We start from the raw sequence: 16,657 nt of genomic DNA on the forward strand, positions 1-16,657 counted from the left end.
AGAAGAAAATAGTGAAAACCTATGCACAATTTTTAACGTGTAAACACAGTGTTGGTTGTAACAACTAAAATCAGCTGTTGAGTTTTTGTTTATGAGTTTTCTCAAATATTTCAGAGGGAAATATTTCACAGAAAAAATGGTTCTAGTATAAACTTCATAATCAGTAAGTTTTCAGACTAAAGTTGAACAATGATGTTTGTTATCCATTACCAATCCTGTATCCTTGACAATAATGTCTCTCGGGAATGGCAGAAAACACTGAGCAAGGATGAAATAAATTGGTTTTGGGGAAGTGTGGTCTTGACAAAGAGGCCACCTTATATTGATCACCATGTAACGACTAATTAAGCAAAGTCAATGTAAAAAAACAGCTTTTAAAATAGACATGTACATCCCTGGGAAAGGATTTATCAGCATTAATGTGTTATGCATCAGAGGCATCCTCAATGCCATTGCAGATACCATGTAATAAATACAGCGTGGGATGGGGTTTTTACAAGCAAGTTTTTAAAGCTAAAAATGTTTTAAAATATTTTAAGCCCATAAACTTGTATGTACTGTAAAGTTTCAGTTCATTGTAAGGCTTTGCATACTGAACTAATATTACTCACTTGTGGCGTGTTGTGGCTGATGATGAGCGGTAAGCTTCGGACTTAAGCTCTGGTGTTCCTGATCAGCAGAGTGTGGGATCAAGTGCAGGTCGTGACGCTTGTGCCCTTAAGTAAGACACTTAACCATTATTGCTTCGGTCTTCCCAGTCCTGGGAGAAAAGAAAATCAAAGGCAACTTGATTAGGAACCAAACATTATTCTAAGACAGATGTTTGAACTGCTATACATGCAGCCTGATCTCACTGAGTTGCCAAATTAACAAGAAAGATATATGTACAGTAAAAGTCACATCTGTGTGAACACAGTGGCAACTTGTTTAGGAAACAGCAAAAACCTGTCGCGGTATTTTCAGAAGAACATTGACTCTTTCCACTTGTCAGCTTGTACAAACTGCATATCTGGGTGTAGCATTTGGGAAGCATTTGGCATTTGGGAAATGACTCTGACCCAGAAATCTGAAAAAACGACTCATGCATGAATCATATTGAAATGTTTTTATTGATTTGTAATGACAATGGGGTAATTTTAGATGAAATAATTTCAACGGATGCTCACATAACCATAACAAGTAGGCTTTTGGATAGCAGTCACACTATTGTTTTTCTGGGTCTCATTACCAACGTATGACCCTATCTGCAAGAAGCACACAGACTGCAAACTGGTTAATTATAGACTGCGGATATGAAATGCAAATTTCCATATCTATGGTATCTATCATTTCCATTTTCCATTGTCTCATTTTGATCGAGTATGTAGTGTGACATCTCTACCAGTGCTGTTTTGGGCGCTCAGGAGCTTTTTGTGAAACTCTGCATTTTTGCCCAGCCCAGTTTTCTGTTCCTTAACTTATTTAACTACACATCCAATAGGGCAATTAGTGCCAATAGCAGGATGAAGACTTGATGAAGAAATGTTCAGTTTATTAAAACCCTTATGGGGTTAACTCTAGCAAGCAGTAGGAAATGAAAGCAGTACAATCCTCATACAAGCTCCTGTCTGAGGCTCGGATTTGAATAATCTGTATCAGTTGAACTTCCAGTTTATGCCTCAAGGATTGGTTGTTCATTTATTTGTCATTTGGTTATTTACTTTAATATGACACAAATAGTGTACATTTAATAAATATATAAAACACAATGTGAGGGAAAACAAACATAGTTTCTAGTTTGAGCTTAAAATTTTGATCAATATTGATTCGTAGTTAATTACATTTATTGCAACCACCACCAAAATATGACATGAGGTCCAAAAGGGAAACCCTGAACAGGCACGCAGGCCAACTGAATGGTGTATGCATCATCATCATATTGGTCGAAACTGAGACCTCATTCATAAAGTCACGTTAGGAGTCTTTATTTAAGATAAATGAATTAATACACAAACATTTGAATATTTGTAAAACAATCAAATGAATAAGTACATAAAAAAGATAAAAGAATAATGGATTTTTTTTTATTTTTTATTAAATAGATAAATAAAAATAAGATAAACAAAACATAGTTAAAGACACTGTACATTATTGGTTATTGTCTTCTCACTTGGTGTATCTCAACATATGCATAACATGTAACAAACCTGTGAAAATTTGAGCTTAATTGGTCGTTGAAGTTGCGAGATAAGTATGAAAGAAAAAAACACCCTTGTCACACGAAGTTATGTACTTTCAGATACTTGATTTTGAGACCTAAAAATCCAATTCTGTCTGAGGTCTCGAAGTCAAATTCGTCGAAAATTACTTCTTTCTCGAACACTACGTCATTTCCGAGGGAGCCGTTTCACACAATGTTTTATACTACCAAACTCTGACCTCTCCCTACTACATGTACTTGTTACCAAGTAACATTTTATGCTTATAATTATTTTGAGTAACTACCAATAGTGTCCACTGCCTTTACTACAAGCAAACAAAACAATTTAAAAAATCTGTCCAAAATAGCAGTAGAAAAATGGTAAGATATACAGTTTTTAAAGTCATACAAATTGAAGATGATCAGAATTCTTTTTGGGGGGAGGAGTAGGTGACAAGTGTTGCCTCTATAAGCCATGGCCAGATTTGGTTTCATCAAACTTTTATTATTGTCATACATCACTTACTCTAGGGCTGACATATATCTCATGCATACTTCATTTTCTCTCCGCTTTTGTGTTTGACTATTGTAACTTTATCCTGTCAACTCTCCAATTGTATCAATTGAAATATTAGAGATCTCTATCTCCTCGATCCAGTGTTGACTCAAGCTGAGGGTCGTGGCTGGGTCTTATATGACCAGTAGACTGTTAGTCTCGCTTCTATCTATCGAAAAACAAGAAAATGTCTTGAATGAAGACTATTTTATATTTTATGAAATCATTCTTTTTTATTAATTATGTTTTAAATAAATTCTTTAAATAAAAAGTACTCACCAATCTTTTTATGAACACAATTTCAATCATATAATATCAATTATTTGATAATATTAACATTTAAACAAAGTTCAAACTTGGGGTGAGATGCTTTATTTATTTGATGCAAACTTATTATCGAATTTTCTTTTATCATTTCTTAAACTTTTTACAACAAAGTTAATAACAGCCTAATTCAACCCTAGCAGAGTCTAGTCGTTGCTCCAGTGGGTCTTTAAAGGCAAAGTTTACCTTTGGTTTTTGAAGCCATTCAATTGTTAGAACCCTATAAAAGTTATAGACAACTTCATTTAAAAAGGTGTACTACCATTTTGGGATATTGCTGAAAATTTGGAACGAACTAGGCCAAACAGTTCCACGTATAGTACATATGTATATTTTACAAAAGCATTACAATCTCAGATTTTAATGTTGGGGCATAAAATCTTTTATCTTTTTACATAACCATTCGTAAGTGAAGTGAAATGTTTCTCAAAATGCTTTATACTAATTGAAGCTGCTGCAGGCTTTTTTATAACCAATAGTTTGTATTGCCATTAATGAGATGTTACCAAATGTATACCTTCCCTTTAAGTTAGAGCCAATTTTCTGTTTGATATTAAGACTCCGTGATTAATTAATTGTGTCAAATAGCTGATGCAGATGATTGACTGTATGTGTATTGAGATCCAGGGTTGCTTAATGTTTGTTTATATACAACAGATGTCTTTCCCATTTTGGATGATGGTGGCATTTTCCACATGAAAAATTTGAAGAATTTTATTTAAATTACGAGATCACTTTTACATTACTTCATAGTTGGATTTATGGATCATGATCGAGGCATATTCTACATTAAACATGGCAGATTTGTATTTAGACCCTTCAGATTGCCTTTATTTTTTGTTATAGTGGAGTTTTTTTATTACACATTTTCAAGAGCAATCTGGATATAAAAAAATTATGATTTCAGACATAACTATTTGAGAAAGACACTGCTAGAGTCAAAACATCAGATCGTTAGTTATTCTTTGCATCTAATGTAAAGAAAAAACAAAAACAAATTGTAATCTCTAATTAGAGGGTACAGATTATAATTTAATTAATGCGATAATGCAAAAATTAACATTTAATAAATCATTGCGATATCCTCAGCTAAGGATTAAAACTGTCTGTAACCATCAAGCCTTTTTGAGGTATGTCGGCCGCGATACGATCATCACACGCGGCAACTGACGCTCACCATGAACGTTGGTGGTCAATAGGTTTATGTGTAAACGCTGCGTCGCCAAAAAAAGTGCACACTTTACTGTGTAACACGTTCTATTTCTATGGTCTATACGCACAAATTTACCCAAACCTTATAGTGTTGTAGCTCGGTGGTCTAGTGGTAAGACATCTGCTCTAATAATGCAAAGGTTGTGAAAGAAAATCGCAAAAGTACCGTGTATACAGTGCTTTTAGTACACATGGATGTTAGGGTAAAACACAAATTATATTATTAATATCTAAATTAAACCCTCATCATCATCAGTTGACTGCACGGCAGGTGGACAAAAGCTTTCCCATTCTCTCCTGTCTTGTGCTATTCTCTGAATCTCAAGCGGGGAAAGTAGAAAATAAATAATAGAAAAATAAACCCTTGTGCAATCCTGTAAACTTAACAACCAACAAGAAGGCAGATTTGTCATAATTGTTCGGTGCATTCAATATAGCTTAATGGGATTGTCTGTGAGATCTCCACAGAGCTGTGCTGTCTGGTTGAGAGCGATGCTTAATTTGATTGTGGCTGTTTATCTATTTTATATTGTATTGAGTTACTAACCAGCGTTATTTTCAGTTTACTGTAAACTATGGTTCTGTTTTTATGCAAGATTGAAATGGATATTTTATTTTCATTTCATTTTATTCCATTATTCTGGTTGTGAGGCCAAGGACTCACAGAAAAGCCAACTTAATCACTGTACTAGGCAAAAACCCCTGAGAGAAGACAAGGAAGGACGTTTCAGTTTTAGATGTTGGAGGAAAACTCTAGAGAATTGCGTAAGAGAAACCCAAGCAGTCGGATAGGGACTGAAAACCAAATCCTCGTAGTGCCCTGGCGTGATTCGAACCGAGCCCTAGAGGTGGAAGGCAAGATCAAAGATACAACTAGTTGTAACTATGCCAACTCGACCACCCTAAATAAGATATAAGAGCATGTATTTACAGACCTGAGGTTGGGGTTTAAGAAGTATTTTAAGATAAGTACTTAGCTGTTTCTTGAAGGCAGTTAAGTGCCTTACTTAAGACGGCTTGGTACTTACAACTTTAGTGCAAGCTTTTTAGTACTCCACTTAGTGATTTCTGCCCTACAGGCATATAGGATTAGACTGCATTACTGCATTTTTAAAAAATCTGCATGAACTACTTCAGTCAGGAGACATAGGCCCCCTACAGGCCTGGAATTTCATCTTTGAAAGGGCAAGGCCATTTTCATTGTGCAAAGGGCACTCCAATTGGAAAATCCTAAAGTCAATGAGAAACTTTTGAAGGGGCACCAAGGCCAAGACTAGGGGCAACAGAGGTCATAGCCTCCGTGGTCTGCCTGTAAGTTACATTTTCAAGTTTCATAGCTTTTGGCCCAAAATGTTGCAGAAATTTGTGTTTAACCGAAGATGTTCAGTTATTAAACGTGCAGTTCGAGGTAATTTTAGGTTTCATAACTGTCATTAACTTCAACTGTGTTACATATTGCTCAATGTTTTGGTATACTTTATTGGCCAACTTATGAATAAATATAGCGCGTGCCAACAGGAAAGATTTTTTGTCTCAAGGCCCTAGCCTAGCTGTGTGATTTACAGACTAAAATGATAATGACCAAGACGGGATTGAAGACTATCTTAGCAAGAATGGAAAAAAAAAAAAAACTTAAATAAAGAGGTAATATGAAGGAACCAGGTCATACTTTCCTCGGTTTGATTTCATAACAATTCACTGTGAGAATAGTCTAAGTTATTTTAACTAGTTGATCTAAACAAGACATGAATCTGTATAAAAAACCATAATTGTCTAACATTCATGCAGCCTACTAGACGCTAGTCTGTAACAGACAGTCCAATAAAAACTGATAAATTAATATTTAAGCCAGCTCAAGTTTCAGACAGCGTTGAAGGTGTAATCTGCCACTCAAGCAGCCATATTTACAGTGTGATACAAAGGATACCTAACTTATCCTGTTGGCATGCCCGTTGAGAGCCCGCCAATTAACCAAGAACACAGCATTCACCCCTGCCCCCCCCCCTGCCTCATCGCCATCCGTCGTGCCGTGCTACTGTAAACACAGCAAGCCCTCCTCCAGAGCACGCTGTCGTCGTCAACCGCGATGCAGAGTTCCTAGGGGCCCTTATCATATTGGGCTGTTCGTTATACGGGTGCACACCTTAGCATACCATCTTGACATTTCATATTTTAGCAGGCTATCCATGTCCGCCGGCATTTAAATTGTGGAGTATTAAAGCATGAAGGTAGAAATATAAATATTTCTTTAAAGCTACACGCTCAGTTACGCATTCAGATTATAATTGATTTATATTTTCATATATTTTAATTCTTGAACGCCGTCAAAGGCAAAGCGGCCAGTTTTTATTCAGCCTGAATAATAATCTTCTTTCACTGAATTGATTAGGCAGATTTTTCACAGTAAAATGACGCTGCTTATTCCATTTGGTATATCAAAGCAAAGCATGGGATTGGAAATAACAAAAGAAAAAAGGAAATATAGTTTTTTTATCAAATCCTTTTTTGAGTGTACTGGGTGCGTTTGTGGATAAAACCAGGCCAATGGAGGCCATGAAGGCTTTTAGGCTCAGTTGCCCTGATACCTTGGTGCCCCTTCAAAACATTTCCTTTTTAAGATGTTCCCTTTCGAAAATAAAAATGCTCTTGCACTCTGAATGATCAAATTCATAGGCTTACAGCGTATTATAGCAGACATATCCACCAATAAGGTGCGTAAGGCCTAAAAAGAAACACTTTTGAATACTTTCTGAAAGTATATCCTGAGACCGACATGGAAGAGCAAGTTGAACTGGAATCTGTCAGTTCAGATCAGTTGTGCTATTCTATTGTGGACCTCTGTCATTTTTATTTCGCGGTAAGGAACAAGTTAAAGACAATGGACACTATTGGTAATTGTCAAAGACCAGTGTTTTCGCTTAGTGTATCTCAACATGCATAAAATAACAAACCTGTGAAAATTTGAGCTCGATTGGTCGTCAGAGTTGCGAGATAACTATGAAAGAAGAAAAAACACTTGTCACACGAAGTTGTGTGCTTTCAGATGCTTGATTTCGAGACCTCAAATTCTAAACTTGAGGTCTCGAAATCAAATTCATGGAAAATTACTTCTTTCTCGAAAACTACGTTACTTCAGAGGGAGCCGTTTCTCACAATGTTTTATACCATCAACCCCTCCCCATTACTCGTCACCAAGTAAGGTTTATGCTAACAATCATTTTGAGTAATTTCCAATAGTGTCCAGTGCCCTTAAAGGAAATGACATCAAAGGGAATGCTAGTTTGAAACGGTGAAAATGTAATCTAAGGTTTGTGTTATAAATGTAAATGTGTGCATGAGTTCGATTTAAAACTTTGCTAGGTGAAGAAAATAATGGTAAGGTTCTTGTAACAATGTACATGTGCATGAGTAGGATTTTAAACTTTGCATAATGGAGATACAATATAATAAGGCTTGCAGTAACACCATAGGATTTGAAACTTTGCATGGTGGAGATATTAGGTTTTTGGTAACACAAAACTGAAGTAATGAATAGGATTTGAAACACTTTGCAAGGCAGAGTTACAATCCCTAGAGTTAGTAGTGTGGATAACACCATGTACAAGTACCTCTAGTCACTCTTTGAGCTGCTGAGGTGTTGAATTCCGTCCGTTTGTCTTTAAACTTAATGATTGTTTTGTTTTGTATTTCTCTTTTTATGCACCTTCTGTCAAGTCTTGTCACTTTATTTTGTTTTACTTTTTATTTATTTTTTTTTTAATGTGAGGTCCCCCAGCTCTGCTGGATGCATCACCTTCGTCAAGTATCATTTTAAAAATGTAAAACAAAAATAACGAGGAAAGAAGAAAAAGAAAAAAACAACCAGGTTGGGTTGTGCCCATAGAAAACAAAGTGAAAAATTACCCTATGATTGTTTGCTATATCACTTTAAATCTTATAAAAAAACAAGTCAAAGTGTGTTGTTTTAATGTTTTTGTCTATTACTGTAATTGTACAAATGATTACCAAATGACAAGTTGTTTGTATGCTAATACAGGACCAACCTTGCAAACATCTTTTTAAACTTATTGAATTATCGATCCGGCAATGAATGTATATTTATATTATGCTGAAATTCTCACTATTGCATGCAAGCCTAAGGGCACGTATATGTACGTTTACATGCATTAACCATTTATGCAGTTCCCAAGAACATGAATGAAGGGTTTTACCTTCTAACAACTAGAGTGCATTTTCACGACATGTTTACCAACTAAACGCCTACAGTGTAGCTGATACATAAGGCCTATATACATTATGTATTTAGCATATTTTGTGTGATAATTATGGCTTCGTTGCTTGTAGCTTGAAATTCAGCAAATCCTTTTAAGCTTGAAACAGTGCTAGTATAGTAACCATCACCATGAAAGTTTGCCATGATCAGTTAACATACAAGTAGGTATGCAGCATCCACAGTTTCACTACCAGTCGTAATGAAATGAAATTAATCATATTTCTGACATTGTCACCGTTCACAAAAAGGTGAATCCATACCCCAAGTTTTCAACTCATTCGGGCAAAAATACAAGGCTTCTCTTGAGATTTTATCCAATTTTAGCCAACAATATAAATAATATTATTTATACAGTGCATAATGCAGGAGCCTCTAGAACTAGAGCGAGCATTCCTATTGCACACAAGTGACCGTGCTGGCCCAACTTGGGTTCGAATCCCTATTATGGGTTACATACCATACAAAAACTTCATTTTTAAAAAGTGCATCACCTGTGTAAAGGTTTTACTTTCCTACAGCTAGGGTGTATTTTTATGGCGCTGTGTTATGGCAAGGCATGGCCGAGCCGTAAGGAGCACTGGACTGAGCTCTTGTGTTTCTGATCAGCAGAGTTTGGGTTCGAGTCTCATTGAGCCCTGGCACTTGTTTTCCTTGAGTAAAATATTTTGCCATAGTATAATTGCTTTGCCCTTCAGCTGGTGTACTAGGAGAGGTAGTGCTTGTAAAAAAAAAGCACTTATCATGGAGGAGTAGGGTTTAGCCCTTGTGTTTCTGGTTCACATAGCAAGCATCATTGTTTACAGGTTTTCTCATGCTTGTTTAAGAGGTGATTAAGTCCAGTTAATCAGGCATCCTTGGTTTTATTATAGCTCCATGGTTTTATTGCCAGAAATTTATATTGGTAAAAAGTATGGAGTGCTACAAGTGCCATGCCATTTCTCTGAATAACAAAATAAAGTTTCCTCATCAAATCAACGATGGAATAAGTCGGCTTACTGCAATGGTGTATGGATGCAAGGATGAAAGACGGCTGACTGAATCTTAAAGGAGTCTGTTCTAGATGATTTATTGAACCTAATTTTACTATCAATAATAATGTAATAATTTACAAGTTGTAATAATTATAATTAACAATAATTTGGGAGGCTAATCATTCTTACTTGCAGCTGAGAAGCTGAATTGTGAAGGACGCGGCTACAACATGTTTTATAGTTGCTGGGATGCAAGGGTGCATATGGCAGCCAGCCACATCAACCCAATCGAACATGGAGGTTAGCCATCCATCAAAAGTATCTGATTTTTTTCTGAGGGGGAGGAAAACTCGGGAGGGGAGAAAAAACCTTGTGGCGTTGGAGAGAAACAGTGCGCAACTCCACTCATATATGGCCTTAGCCGGGAATCAAACCAGGGCCACATCAGTGAAAGATGAATGCTTTGTGCACTATGCCAACCATGCCACAAAAGGGTTCACAGCTCTATACATAATCAGTATAGGAGAATACTAAAATATAAGGATACAGCAGTAATCCCAGAAAACAGCATGCAAGTTATGCTTCATTAAAAAGACGAGTTTTGAGGGGTTTTCTTGACCTGCGATGGAAATTATTCCATAGGCATGGAAAAGCATGAGGAAAAGATCAGTCACCCTACAATTAGATTTAGGATCAATGAGGAGGTTTGAATTGCCAGAACGGAGTTGGCAAGGAGGACTTTAGGAAATCATCAATAAGCGCTAGGATGTGTCTTAAAAACAATAATACGAATCAAAGATGGTCCCCCAAAAAAATCACTGTCGACAAAACAAGTGGGTCTGCAGAAATGTCTTGAATGAAAGTGAGTTTGCTTTTCTACAGCTATCAGGAACTGAATTACACCGGGCTGGGCCAGCATTGAAATCGAAAGTGAGTTGCTCCTAGTTGAACAACCACATCATAGATTTCAGTGAAGATCTCTTGGCAAGATAATTTATCGAGGTAAGACAAGTCCAATGTTAAGTTGACTTGTGAGGTGAATTGTCTTATTATTTGAGCCCAATTTCATGGCGCTGCTTATACATAAGCACCAAAAATAGCTTAGCACAAACAATTTATGCTTACCAGAATGAGATTACCAACTAAAATACACAATGTACAATGTATCAGTAAAGTCGATGAGTCAAAAGAAATTCTATATTTTGTATTTGAGTAAGCTGATAAAATTGCAATGTTGTTGCTTTAATTTGCAAGTGAAGTAGATCATTACGTGACAAAGTGAGAACGGTTGATCTAAGAAACACAGTTGTGTCTCGCTGCGCTCAGCGCTGCTACCAAAGTTGACCCATGGAAAACTAATCAGAGATAATTCTTGGCTTCTGTTCTCGTATGAACATCATGCATGATGTATTAGATCAATGAGTCACATTATTCAAAATATTAAATTTTGTAAGATCAACTGAAGCGTGAGCTGTGAAGATCTCAAATGGCTGTTGAACTCTGTTTGCTTTAAAGGTACGATTGGGATTGAATGATGAGTCAAAAGCGAAGTGAATAGTGGATTGAATCTTCAATGCTCTATGATCTAAGTGGCAACAGCATTATTCCAAGTACATGTATTGCATCTCTTTGGAGCTGCCAAAGCCTTGTGCATGTTTCCCTCCATCCTACAATCTAGAATTTTGTTATCCTCGGCTCTTCTGAGTTTTGTTTTACTAAAATGTATTTTCTTATCTTGTTTGGGTTGAACTTGCATAAAACACATTCATTTATAAGTAAACAAACATTTACTGATAAGCATTTTCTTGTCTAAAATACTGCTTTGTTTAAGATATTTGTCCCCAAACAGCTCATTGACTCAAAATAATAATTTTACTGATACGGAACCTTTCAAAACACCCCCCCCCCCCCCAAAAAAAAAAAATTTAAAAAAAAATGATGCTTTGTTCTTATAACGGGCAAGGTAGTTTGTCTTTAATATCAGAAGACACTTTGAGGGAGATTTAAATTTCTACTGGAACACTTCAGAAGTTCACCAAGGCATTGACCAGGTGCACGTAGGCAATTGCCTCCACTAGCTCTGTGAAGCATCAGACTGTAGTATGAAGTACTCATAGAAAAAAAAAATCATACTAAATGCAATTATTTCTCATATGTTTAAATGATGACTCTTGCCTTCGGCAGACCACAGAGGGGAAGACTGGCCTCAGTTGTGAAGTGTGATATTTGTTTTGTGTTTTAAACAATTGGTTGCGGCCTCCTCCCCAGGGATTCGGACAAAGCGTAGAGTGAGGACATAGTGTCTCTCTTGTGACATGCCCCGTTGTTGACCACAGGGGATGACTGCTTTATGTCTTCAGTTTTATGTCACATATCATCAGTTGAAAAAAAATCAGGTAGACATTTGGGAAACTTGGATATAAATTCCATAATTTGTTGCGTAGAATTATTTGTCATTGCTGTTTGTAAAAACCCATATGGAAAGGCAAGGTTAAAAGAAACCTCTCAAATGGTGAAAATACGCAATAAGCACATTGTGTGAGTTACATGTATATAATACATGTAATACAGATGTTGAGTGCAGTTTGTTTTTGCAAAGTCGCAACGTCGCAGCGTTAACGCTCATTGAATTCTGGCTTTTCCATTTCACTTGGCTTCACCTGGTGAAAGGGGTTTATTAAAATAATTAAAATGTAAAAGCACATTGTAAGTGTCCAATGCTGGAAGCACCACACACTGTTCCCTCACCTTAATGCCAAACAGGCTTTGATGAGAACTTATGTAGGTGTAGATTTTGAAAGGTGCAAGTACTTTTATAACATTAAGTGGAAAAAGATGACGACATCTTTTGTTCATCAAATTTCTAAGATTACTACAAGAATGCAGATTAGGGTCTTGTGGGATTCCTATGAAATCTAAACACTTGATTATTGTTGTGGTCTTTACCCTTGCACCAATGGCTGATAATGGCACTGACTAGCAGTGCATTCTGAACCCTGTGGCAAAATTAAATCCACAGGTGTACTACTAGATTGGGATCTAAATGCACTACCCCCGCATTCTAGAACAGATGGTTCAACCACATCGGTGCAAAAGTAATACCGACAGTCTGTATTCCCAATGCAGTTTTATTTATTAAATTGACATAATTAAATTATTTGATATTGCTAATAACATGAATAATGAGCATTTTTGTATAATCATAATAAACTCAAAACGACAACCATGATTGTAATTTATTAAAGTGTGTTGTGTTGGTTTACCCTTAAAGGTAGAACCGAAAAATATGTATAAATATTTGATACCTATGAGTGCATCGTTGCAGAATATATTCACAAGGTGAAATCTGGTCTATTCCGCGGTTTCATGAGTTATAGCAAAGTGAAATGGAAAAGCCAGATTTCATTGAGTGATTATACTCCCTGACTGTGCATGAACAAAAAACATTCAATATTTTTTTTAAATAACTCACAAATAGATCGTAGTCAGTTGAATTTGTTCACCATAAACACAAAATGTACACAGAAACTATAAATCCACTCTACACTCTGAAATGTGGGGGGGGGGGGGGTGTGTGTGTGTGTGTGTGTGTGAAAATGCAGTACATAATATTGGTTTTCCCTGTTGCAGTTTTCCATTATATTATTAAGATCTAGTTTTGAAATAAATATGTTTTGCTTGACAAAGAGCAAGATCATTTTAATTCATACAGAATAATCTATAACGTTTTTTTTTAATTTAAGAATTGTGATTCGATAATTTATTTGCAAAATGGCTTGATGTTTTGAACCAAGCAGTCTTTCTAGAAGGCTTTGAGAAAGACTCTGTCTTCAAGAAAGGCTCTTCTAGGGTATAAACATTGGGCCATTAGAATGTTGCAAAAGCTAATTCTACCTTCTAAAGAAGTTCTTAAATTGTTATGTTGTTTGTGTTAAAGAGTTTTAAAGAATAGTAAAGGGTGCATATAAGCAGACTTGCATCTTATATATAAGATGCAAGTCTGCTTCTTTTGATTCAAGCTGCTCAGATCATACATTCCGGTGAACAATTTGGTCATGTTGGATCACTTGAAATAGGAAATACACAACATGAGGAAAAAGAAGATTTCATGCTAACAAGAAATGCCACTTTATAAAAATATATTATCACTTGAAACTCTTAAATTTCTCCTTTTATATGAAACAATTTAATGCCAATTACTACCAATGAAGAGATGCAGAGTATAGATTTGATGCAATTGTGTACAATGGAAACTTTACATTGAATTAGGAAAAGAAGTTTTTCTGCCTGGTACAACCCTTTTATCTAATCTTAGACTTAGATGCTATAAACCCACATGCTTTTAAAAAACTATGTGAGGAGTGAGTAAACAATATTCAGAATAGAAATGACATTTATCAATTGCCATAGGGTTAGCCTCTTACCTTTTTCTTGCCGGAGTTTTATTCCATCAGTATACACTTCCAATACTGCTTTATTATTTTAAAAATCCAGCTGCAGGTTTCAGTCGTTGCCACAGAGAATGCCTGCCATTTTTTCAAGCCGTCGTCGGATCTTCCCGTCAGCGTGCAGGTATACCGTGATGCCGACGAGTGGAAGGTAAGTACGCAGACTGCAGCGGCAGTCCTCACAACTGCCCAATTAAATACAGGGACCCTTGTCTCTTCATACAGTTAGATGTATTGGTATCCCTGTATATTGAGAGATTAGATAGCTACGGCGGTGGTCCGTCGGTTCATTAGCCGTGCTGTATAGTGGTGAGACACTGCTCTGCCCACACACATGCTCACACCACAAATGCTGGCTCACACAGAATGCTGCCTGTGTAGTGGACTGCGTCAGGCTGTAGTTATACAGCAAGCATCTATCTATATTGATGGGGATTTCACGACCCTTGCGATTATTGACGATGGTTTTTGCATTGGCTAGCGTCACTCACATTGTGAAGGGGGGGGGGGGGGGGGAGGGGGAGGAGGCGGATGGGGAGGCTTGGATCTGAGGAGTGGAATTTTATCCTTCGGGGTTGTCTTCACCTGTAGGGGCAGATAGAGTTTCACATACCATCATCTTCTTAGAAAATATTGTTTCGAGGGTTCAGTGCCACCGACAGATGATTTGCTTAAAGAGGAGTTGCATCTGATACTTATAGATTTCATGAGTTCATAGCAAGCTATTCACAAAATTACAGCGCCAAGTTGTTTTTGACACAGATTATACACAGGCCTGTATGCATCATTTTTGAAAGGGCAAATGCACCAAGGCAATAATTTTCTTTGAGGAAATTTTCTACACAGCATTTTGAGGGCATCAAGGCTGCTTCGACTGGGGGCAATGAGGCAATCGCCTTTGTTACCTCCTTGAAGTATCGAGCCTTCATTTGTCATAGATTCTTTGTTTTGTCCCATGCTGACAATGAGAGTTTACTTAAATTTGGTTAAAGACACTGGACACTTTTGGTAATTGTCAAAGACAAGTCTTCTCACTTGGTGTATTTCAACATATGCACACACAAAAAACTTGAAAATTTGAACTCAATTGGTCGTCGAAGTTGCGAGAGAATAATGGAAGAAAAAACACCCTTGTCACATGAAGTTGTCAGATGCTTGATTTCGAGACCTTAAAATCTAATTTTGAGGTCTCGATTTCAAATTTGTGGAAAATTACTTCTTTCTCGAAAACTACGTTACTTCAGACATGTCAGAGGGAGCCGTTTCTAGCAATGTTTTATACCATCAACAGCTCTCCATTGCTTGTTACCAAGTAAGTTTGTCTGCTAACAATTATTTTGAGTAATCACCAATAGTGTCCAGTGCTTTTAATATGGACCTTTCACATCTAGACATTCTTCTGACTGTGAAAGGTACTTATTCGACAGACCACTACCCAATTTTTGGAGATAGGACAGTGTTGGTTGAGTGCACCTACATGTACACATCTTTTTGCAATTATATAAATACTTTTGTTTTATTAAAACGACAAACAATTAAATTGTCACAATCAATACCCATTGTTGTGGATCACAGTTTTAAGCGAAAAAATATTGATTTTGTTTTAAAAATGTCTGCTGTGCTGTGGAACTGTAAATGACATACATGCTATGCACGTACACTTTATCCATTGGTGAACTGCGTGCTCTTGTATTTTATATTTGCCACATGTCATCGGGTTTTAATCCTGGGTAATTCCTCTTCCTCTCCCTGTATCTTTAAAGAAAGCGTCAAGCGAAGTAATTAAATTGGCCCAATTCTCGGACTGTGTATTAGCAACCTTGATTAGATCGATCCTTTTTATAATGAATTTTGTAGCGGTTACCATACACCATGTGACCTTCAAATGAAATTTGTGAGGTTCAAGTTGTGACCAAATTCTAGTTTGGAGAGGCAGCTTTTAACTTGTAACTTTCCTCAACTGCGGTCATTGTTTTCAGATTTTTTGTTTACAGCTTCAAAGGCATGGCTTTACACTACAATAAATTGGTGTGATGTTTCCTCTAAGACACAGGACACTATTGGTAATTGTCAAAGACCAGTCTTCTCACTAGGTATATATCAACATATGCATAAAATAACAAACCTGTAAAAATTTGAGCTCGATTGGTCATCGGAGTTGTGAGATAACTATGAAAGAAAAAACACCCTTGTCACACGAAGTTGTGTGCTTTCAGATGCTTGATTTCGAGACCTCAAATTCTAAACTTGAGGTCTTGAAATCAAATTCGTGGAAAATTACTTCTTTCTCAAAAACTACGTCACTTCAGAGGGAGCCGTTTCTCACAATGTTTTATACTAGAGAGGTTTCGCAAGCGTGCGGATACAGATACAGATAAGAATATGATAACCGTATCCGTTCACATCAGCCACGTTTTGAATTTTGTTTCGCAAACTATATATGTTTCACTTGAGTGCGCACGCTCGCATTCATCATGAGTGTTTTTCTGACATACATAACCGTTTAGAGACCCCGTGTTTTACGCACTGCATTTTCTCATCGTTTTGCTTGCAAATGACTAAACAAATTCTATCTAAATTTATATCAAGCACGATGTGAAAGCTAATCCGTGGGAAATGTTTTTGATCTGGGACAAAAATACAACTAAAAGTCTGCAGACAGTATCCGTTTATCCACGGCGTGTATGAGCTCCC

At 36.7% G+C, this 16,657-nt stretch overlaps 1 long non-coding RNA gene across 1 annotated transcript; it reads right to left on the reverse strand.

Annotated features, from left to right (window-relative positions):
- Window positions 1-495: 495 nt before the first annotated feature.
- LOC117295881 lies at window positions 496-14,329 on the reverse strand. Its single transcript, XR_004519695.1, has 3 exons — window positions 13,940-14,329; window positions 2,706-2,904; window positions 496-760 (listed from the first exon to the last, which is right to left on the reverse strand). It is a non-coding gene; the product is annotated as an uncharacterized LOC117295881 (long non-coding RNA).
- Between the last annotated feature and the right edge of the window lie 2,328 nt (window positions 14,330-16,657).

Source organism: Asterias rubens, chromosome 10 (assembly GCF_902459465.1).
Source record: "Asterias rubens chromosome 10, eAstRub1.3, whole genome shotgun sequence".
NCBI lineage: Eukaryota > Metazoa > Echinodermata > Asteroidea > Forcipulatida > Asteriidae > Asterias > Asterias rubens.